This window comes from Ixodes scapularis, unplaced genomic scaffold, assembly GCF_016920785.2.
Source record: "Ixodes scapularis isolate PalLabHiFi unplaced genomic scaffold, ASM1692078v2 PGA_scaffold7__128_contigs__length_106722199, whole genome shotgun sequence".
Lineage (NCBI taxonomy): Eukaryota > Metazoa > Arthropoda > Arachnida > Ixodida > Ixodidae > Ixodes > Ixodes scapularis.
In genome coordinates this window covers 59,354,042-59,362,719 of record NW_024609882.1, presented here as the reverse complement: position 1 = coordinate 59,362,719, position 8,678 = coordinate 59,354,042, and positions in this window count along the sequence as shown.

Genomic DNA, 8,678 nt, shown 5'->3' with positions numbered 1-8,678 from the left:
AGCGTCGCCACTCGAAGACTTGTTTCCACTCACTCGTCCCACAATTCTTTGTTTAGACCGATGCACTGTTTACCGACGAGTCGGTGTTTGCTCACATCAGGTGTCGGCACTGCGCATAAACAGAATCCAGATTCGCGAGAAGCAAAGCTTCTGCGCATGATGCCGTGATGATACAGCACCATTACAGTGACGTGATATTGCAGCCACGTATACCTTTTCCTCAAGGTACATGGTGCCATCTTGAATTTTGTCACCTCCAGAATAGACGAAAACATTGTTTTGCTGTTGCCACTCCAATAGAAGACATTTACGATATAAGCGTGACCGTCACACACTCTCGTTTTGCCTCCCCTCTATTTTTTTACTATTTACAGGTTGAAATGTTTTATATTTATTTATTTATTTCATAATACTACTACCTGGCCCATAGAGAGCCGTAGTAGGAGAGGCACCAATGCAAAGAAAATTCAATAGATTTGAACATCGATAAAGACAAAAACGGCACTGAGATATTGCATCAAATAATAAACACCCGTCATATGAGGAAATGACAAAATAACAAATCTGACAATGTTCTGTTTCTCTAAGTAAGCAGTGACTCTATCAATAAATTAGTCAAAAGAATCTGAATCTGCCGAATCAGCAAGCAACCTTTTCCATTCAACAATTGATCTGGGGAAAAAAGAGTCTTTGAACATGTCCAGACCGCGGTGGAAGAAACACATTTAGGTGATGACCGGCCGCTCTTCCCGCGGGGAGCGAGCGACCAGATCGTGTTCGGAGCCAGCCTCGAACCAGGACTGGTTAGTTACGCGCTGCCGTGGAGGGCGCTGCAGTATCAGGTCCCTCCTCAAAGGTCACGGTGGCGGCAGCGTAGCGTGCTCACCTTTTTCACGGTCTGGTGGTGTGGTTGGGGTGTGCGGCCAATGGCTGGCCTCGTGTTCTGCTTTGGTGCTGTGTCGATCACGGGTGCCACCATCAAGCACGAAGGTGAGCCTTAACCCGAAGACAAACAAGAAAAAGGAAGAGAACACAGATACACAGATTCTGGCGACTTGGTGGCAACGTGGCGGCGGTGAGGTACAACAAGATACGGTGAGCGAGGGGATGCGGGACTACCACTGGGAGAGACAACTGGAATGGTCGGTTTGGGAGGAACCTCGTACTTGGGTGCCATCTATCCCCGTGCGAGTGAAGCGCGCTCGGTGCACCGAATATAACGTGAACGCTGCATCGGACAGAAAGTCGTAACCTAAACGTGTTTCTTCCACCGTGGGTACAACAAGAAGCAGTGAGTGAGGGAATGAGGGACCACCGCTGGGAGAAACCACCGGAACAATCGGTTTGGGAGCCATCTATCCCTGTGCGAGCGAAGTGCGCGCTAGGTGCGCTGAACTTAATGTGGCCGCCGCGTCGGACAGAGAGAGAGTCATTAACCTAAATGTGTTTCTTCCACCGTGGTCCAGACAAACTTGATACTTTATTATTGAATGTTCATGAGATGATCTGGTGTTTATTCTGCTCGAAAATTGTATGTAGTTTGTTGTGTCAATGTTTAATTTTCATGAATCATTAAAAATAAAATCCTTAGTTTATCTATTTGTGCCTGTTCACTTAATGTAAGGATAGTTGCCTGTTGCAACATTGCTGAGGGTGACCTTAGTAGGTTATATTTGATGGATATGAACCTTATCGCTTTCATTTGTATGCTTTTAAGCTTATTTATATTAGTTTTAGTGAATGGGTCCCACAACCATATTTGAATATTTTAAGGTTGGTCATAATAAATTTTGTAGACAGTAAGCTTTGTGTTAGGTGAAGAGAACCTCGGGAGACATTTCGAGGACCAGAGCCGCCAGGTCGCCTTTGTCGATATGTAATTGATGTGCTTGTTCCATAATATTTTGTTATTAAAATATAACCCCAAACACTTGGACTCTTTGACAGTTTCAACTATTTGACCATCGATGCGATATAAAATCCCATGGGACGCTTTTCCCACGTTATTGACGGTAATACAGTTTTAGTGCTATACAACCCCGTTTGCCATTCCCAACACCAAGCAAGAATCTTTTCGAAGCAATTGTTCTTGACATCTATATTTTTAGTGATATTGTTTTGTAGAGAAGGAAAAGCAAGGGCCCCAGAACAGAGCCCTGGGGCACACTGGAGTGAACATGGACAGGGTCAGATTCATAGCCCTTAAAATACATATACTGTTCTAGGTCTATAAGTTGCCCATACCAGATATGCCTACCAGGTAGCTGGGGATGCAAGCTTTTTCTTTTGCTCTCGTCCCCAGCCACCTAATAGGCTGATCCGGTATGCACGACGAAAATATAGTAAAACATTTCAACCTGTATAGTAAAAAAATAGAGGGGAGACAAAACGAGAATGTGCGATCGAACGTTACACTTAAAACCCTAAATGTCATCTATAGGCATGGCGATGCAAAACAATAGCTTTGTTTGATTTGTACCTTCTGCACTGGTGCAGAAAAGTGTAGGTCAATGTATATTTCCGGTATGTGTATTGAGATATGACCGGAAGTACATTGCCCTACACTTTTCTGCACCGGTGCACGAGATGCAGGTAAATCAAACGAAGCAATAGTCCAATGCAACTCAAGAAGGTATAGGCAACCTGCAATGCTGTTTGGTTCGGCGCTATCTAGTGACTGGAGCTAGAAATATTGGGTATCCCTGGGAGTGGCTGCTGCATTGTTCAAACGTGAGCATTTACTCTCGTGTGTGAAGCAAGAGATACTGGGTACCCTAGGAAGCCGTGATCGCGTAACATGCCAGTACAGCGGAAGCTACGGCCCTGGCAGGCCAATGGGAACGTGACTGCCTATCATCGGAGCGCGCCTCAACTCCGGAGAAGTATCGGGCTTTTCCCTGCGTCATTCTCCAATATGTGCATGTTGCGCTCATATACGTAGTACATATCAAAGCTGTCAGCACGCAAGTAGGGCTTATCGTTCACAGGGGCGGATCCAGACCTCCATTTTAGGGAGGGCAGTTCCTCTGTGTAAAACGGCGGGGCGGGGGGGCGTGAGTGTTTATATTTTTGTGGAGTTATCGTTTTTACTAAACTCTGATAACATAATATAGATCTTGAGACCTTTTGTATCTGTTTACGTGTCGGGGATGAATTCTTTGAAGCAAAAACCTTTCGGGTGTCCACGCTAGAGGTAAGTATCTAGAAAATTGTGGTGGCACTATCGTTTCTGAACACCATAACACAAGGAATTTTGTAGTTCATAGAAAATGGGATTACTCCATTCGCGTGGCAGCGCGCTAGAAATAGAAAAAGAAGTTTAACTACTGGGGATGAATGTTTGGTGCTATAGCGGCTGTGACAATCGTAGACAGTGTAACTTGATGGCTCAGATGTCCCCGGCGGGGCTGCAACTTTTGGGCTCCTTTTGCTTGAATATTTATATATTCTCGTTACACCCGCAGAGCATGTACGGAGAGCCAACCTTTGCCAACTATACGGAAGAAGCTCACGCAGCTAATGACAATGCGAAAAACGTTTTAATCTGAAACTTGGCTGCTCCTTGAGCTTAAAGGGACCATGAAATGACCTTTTTACTTTTTCCAGATAACTTTTACATTAAACCGTCAATGTTCACTGAATGCCGAACAGGCATCCGTTTTCGTCTCGGTTTATTAACTTTTACACAAAAAATTATTGAAAAATCGACTTTTTCATTCTCTCCAACTGACCGCAAAAGAAGCCGTGACGTAGACCGTTTCCGGAACCGGAAGTTCTCTCGGCAGTAGGAGAATGGGAGTGTTAGCGGCAACGAGTTGGGGTGCGCCGGTAGGTTTTACTGCGCTGATGTCACCGACGTATTTCCTGAATCGGCGCCTCTCATCGCCGCATCGCAGCTGAGCGAAATTCAATGAGATATGTTGCGCTACAGCGACAGCATGGGACTAGTCCCATACGCCGGTATGCCTGTTGGGAAGTGCAGCGAGTCTTGTCACCACCCCGTCATTGTTGGCAGAAGGGCCGGCCCGTGTCAGTCGTTTGCAAAGCGACGTAGATGGCGTTTTTCGCGGCCTCGGAGATGCAGGAGCGAGCCGACGTTAAAAAAGATACGTTTGAACTACGAGTGTCAGCAAGAGCCACGTAAATACCTGCTTACACTCGGAGCGGACGCGCGCGCTTGATGGAAGTCTTGTATTCGCGCTGTTGGTAAGCGCTTCGGGACCGTTCTTTTACGATTGCAACTCGATACTGACGCGACACTCGGCAAAGAAAGGTTGGACCGGGGTCGACAGTGACGTGCAGTCTGTCAGAATAAAAATGGCATACCAATAACAAAGTGTACATACCGTGTTACGAAGGCAATCCATACGGCGTTTATTTCAGCTCTATATCACACAAAACAAGAAGATAGAATCGACGAGAGTCCCTTTTCGACGAGTGTTCGTCAACACTGCCTCGGAAAACAAGGGGAAGAGATTGACCTCCTCACCTCTTGATCTAGAATTGAGGTCAGTGATCAAACTATAATACGGGAAGGGTCCACAAGGGTTGCGCGGGCATATTCCATTTAGCACGCCAGCCGGTCGTAGGCAGACGGTCTTGCGACGAAGCAACGCAGCGCCGAGTCGGAATGCCTGCTAGGCCTATACGCTTCGTCGGAGTCGGTGAATCCAGCGTTCTTGTTCGTCGTGGTCTGTTTTAAGTACTGTTTTCTTGCTGCTTGAAGTCGGCACGCGCGGGAAGAACACGTAGAAAAATAAACGTTCAGTCAGTCAGAGTTTTGAGAGGAAGGAAAACAAAGAAAATAAATGTTCGTCGGTCGCCGTCACCCAAGTAACTGGCGGCCCTGCCTTACTGCGCACGCGCAGTAGTTGCTTCGTTTACCACACGATAGATGGCGCTTGGCTCTCAGCATTATCAAATTTGGCAATTTTCGCCACACATCTCTAATTATGCTACAAAATGTGGATCTGAATATTATTTAACAAAACTTTTAGGAAACATTCGCCGGCTATTTATTGTTTACGATCGCGGTGCTGGTGAGGTAGGCTCTTACCCAATAGGCGATGTGGATTCGGCTGACGTGCACCGATTCTGCGTATGCATCGTAGTGAACAGGCGAAGGAAGGAAGGCGCAAAAGAGTCCAGTTTTCTTTTAAAAGTTCTATAGCAAATAATTTTTTTGGGCTCCCTATTTTTGTGTTTTTGTGTTTCTTTTCACACCTTTTACGACGTGCGGTGGATGAAACTCGATTTTAAAATCATTTCATGGTCCCTTTAAGCTTGGCATAGTAGTTAGAACTTGATATTCAGTGCCAAAGTGCTGAATGTGGTTTTAAAACATACTTTTCATTGTCGTTGGTTGCTTCAATGGAGCGAGTACGTTGCAAAAAAGCGACAAGGATGGCCCGGCGGCTTCGACGCTGCTCGCGGCGTCAAAGCACTATTTTTTAGAGCACCTGAGACTGGGTGGAAGAAACACGACGACGTCTCACGACGACGTCTTTTTCAAAACACTGTTAACGCAGCGAGCGAAATGAACGCTGCCAGGCAAGTTCGTCGGCTGTTCGCCGTATATTTGGAATGTCCAGAGCGCAGCACATGCGGCATTGCCAACCCAAACTCGTGTTTTCACGTGTTCTGGATGCAACTCGAGAGAACGAAAGCGAATAATTGTTTAATATTTTTGAAAGCAGGTTGCAGTTCGGCAACTATAACTTTTAAACATAGACAAGACCTGAAACCAGCAATAGATCCTTGCAAATTATATTCAATTGCACTTCGTCTGGATATTTTCTGTATGAAGGGAACACTTACTTGTTTCTAAGTTAGCTTATTCGTCAGGGTCGAGAGGACAGGCGCCGAGATATGATGGGGCAGAGCGGTTGTCCGGCCGGCAATCTCAACTGGGCTAAAGGCCAATCACGACTGCAGCATGGATGTTTGGGAGTCGGTGTTCACTCGAACGGGCACAGGCACTGTCTATTTAATTTATGTATAGTCGCATCTTTGAAAGGGTTCGTTTTCCCCAAGTCCCTAAGTAGGGAATTCGAAGCCGCAATTGCAAACCAGCATGCCCCCCCCCCCCCGCCTCTGTTCCGTTCGACACACACATATTCGCTCCTGCAATGCCGCGCGAAAGCTCTGCCGTCAATCCACAGAAGCCGCGTATAACTCGAAAAGTAAAGACGGCGCCAAGGGGAGACAAGGGGTAGCGGGCAGCTTTCCTAAAATATGTCCCGCCACCCTAAGTTGAAACGGCATTGTATACAAATAAATGCCTAAGGCGTCGGCTTGAGGACCCCGTGTAAGCAGCCTCCAGCCTTTAGAGTGCTCACACCGTTTATCTTTCTTTTATTAGCTTCCCACCACGAGAAGTCGTACCGCAGCCAGTATGAAGCCCATTAGAGGAAACATCTCCCCCTTCTGGCGCTCGTCAGCTTCTTTCTGTATTCCGCGCTGCGGCGCTGATCCTCGGTGAGGGATGGAGGCGAGGACGAAAGCGGGCTGATGTTTAAGCCAAGGTCGTGGGGAAGTCCGGAGCGTCTTCAGGAGAAGATCAGATCCAGACTACACTGTACCCAGAGCATTTGCTTCCTCTCTCAGTTGAGAAGAAAAGCAATTGGTTACCTGGTTGTACAAGCTGCATCCCCCCCCCCCTCCCCCCTTGGAACGTCTCCTCCTAATACGTCCCCTCCGCACTTCCCTTGGCAATGAGCACACCGTGCCAATAAGGTACCTTTAGTGAGCCCGTGGGCGACAGCATCTCAAAGCAAGCCAAAAAAGACATACCAAAAGACAAGCCCAGAACCATGAAGAAACCATCAAACGAAAAGTGATGAAAAGGCTGCCGTTAGAGACGAAGGACAATCCGGAAGGCTGCTTGGCGTCTGCGTTTGGGAGTTTTCAGGGCACACATTTTTCGCAGACAACCTCCAAAGAGAGAAAGGGAGACAGAGAGAGAGAGAGAGAGAGAGAGAGAGAAAGGGGACTAGATATGTTGAAGGTATTTTCCCTCCGTGCTCGACGTGCTGGCCTTGTTTGGAAGTGTGCCTGCAGTCGAGGGCCCTGATATTTGGTGCGCCTCCCCACTGTCCCTCCACTTCGAAACTCCTGGCGCCGTCCCTGTCGGGAAGACGTACCGTGACCTTGACGGAGATAAACCCCACTTAAGCGCCCAGCAGGCGCGTCCACCCACCGCTGTTTTAATCTTTTGTCCCTCGCGTCGATTGCTTACGTTTTTTCTTCGAGCTGACGAAGAACCCCGGGGGGGGGGGGGGGGGGGGGGGTTGCCTAAAGAGGTGTTTGGGGGGGGCGATCGCCCCCACCGCCCCCCCCCTTGGATCCGCCACTGATCGTTCACCCTTTACCAAGTTACAACGAGACAGGGTATAGACGCTTTCAAGCTGCTGTGAATGGACGCCGCCATAACCGACCTTCAGTTTTTGTTCCCTCTTATTCCGTTCGCTCCACTTCATCATTACCACAGCTGGAGAGGTTATTGCCATTTTAAGTGTTACTGTGTCCTTCCCCCCAGCATAGGCCCTTGTGGAGACCCGTCAACGCCCGCTTCAGTGGTTCGGCATCTCGATAAGACAAGAGAAGGTCGGCTATGGCGGCTCAATGTGGCGCGCGCTGAAAGCGTCTATAACTGTGGGCTAGCTGTCTAAGGCCCGAGCTGTCACTCTGCCGGCGCCGCCAGCGCCGCCTGGCTGTTGCCGGCTGGCTATGGCGAGGGAAAGGAAGGCCGGGAGGAGGAAGCAGACAGAACGCTGGGGAGGAGAGGGGGAAACCTTCTCCTCTCTTTCGCGTTTCGTCTGCTTCCTCCTCCCCGGCTTTCCTTACCCTCGCACTAGCTTCCATACTGGAGGTGACGAAATTCAAGATGGCGGCGCCTTTGTAGATAAGGTCTAACTGGGAATTGGAAAATGGTGCATTGTATCTCCACCTGCATGAACATAAAAAGGAAACTGTTTTCGAAATGGGTGTGGCTATGATTGAGTGACGTAGCATTGTTTGATGTAAAGCATGTAAAGCTACAACCCTAAATCCTGTAGAGGCGTTGGAACACTGAGTAGATTTTTCTATTTACATTCTTTGTTATTATAACATACAACCCAAATAGACCATTTGCAAAGCGTGCAGCGCCGTCCACGGCGCCGAAGTGGTTGCCGAGAGCTCGAGGCTCAACCGGTTGTAGCAGACTACAGAGGCTTCAGAGGCGACCTTGAAGGCGACGGCGGGCGGGCAAGGGTTCTGAATCGAAACTACCCGAAAACGTCGGCTACATTTTCTGAAAATATTTCACCCGAGTTCGCAACACAAAGCTTACAACCGATCTGTTCAGCCTCTAACGTTACTGTCTACGCGTTTTCCTCTGTGTGAATAAATGAGAACTACCAGAAATTCGAAGTATCGGCCTTTCGAAATTCGCTTATAAGTCGCGCTTGACATAAACAAACTTATAGCCAAGATTAATAATGCAGCCTCTGAGATAGGTACTAATATAGCTCAAAATTATGGATATGTTGTTATTTTCCTATTATCCACGCACAACTACGGCTTCAACGGCCCAGAACGACGAACTTTCTGTCGCGTCTAGCAACAGCGTTAACAGCAACAAACAAAGGAAGAAAGAAAAAAAAAAAAACTTCGCAAGGTAAGCGGTATCCAAATCA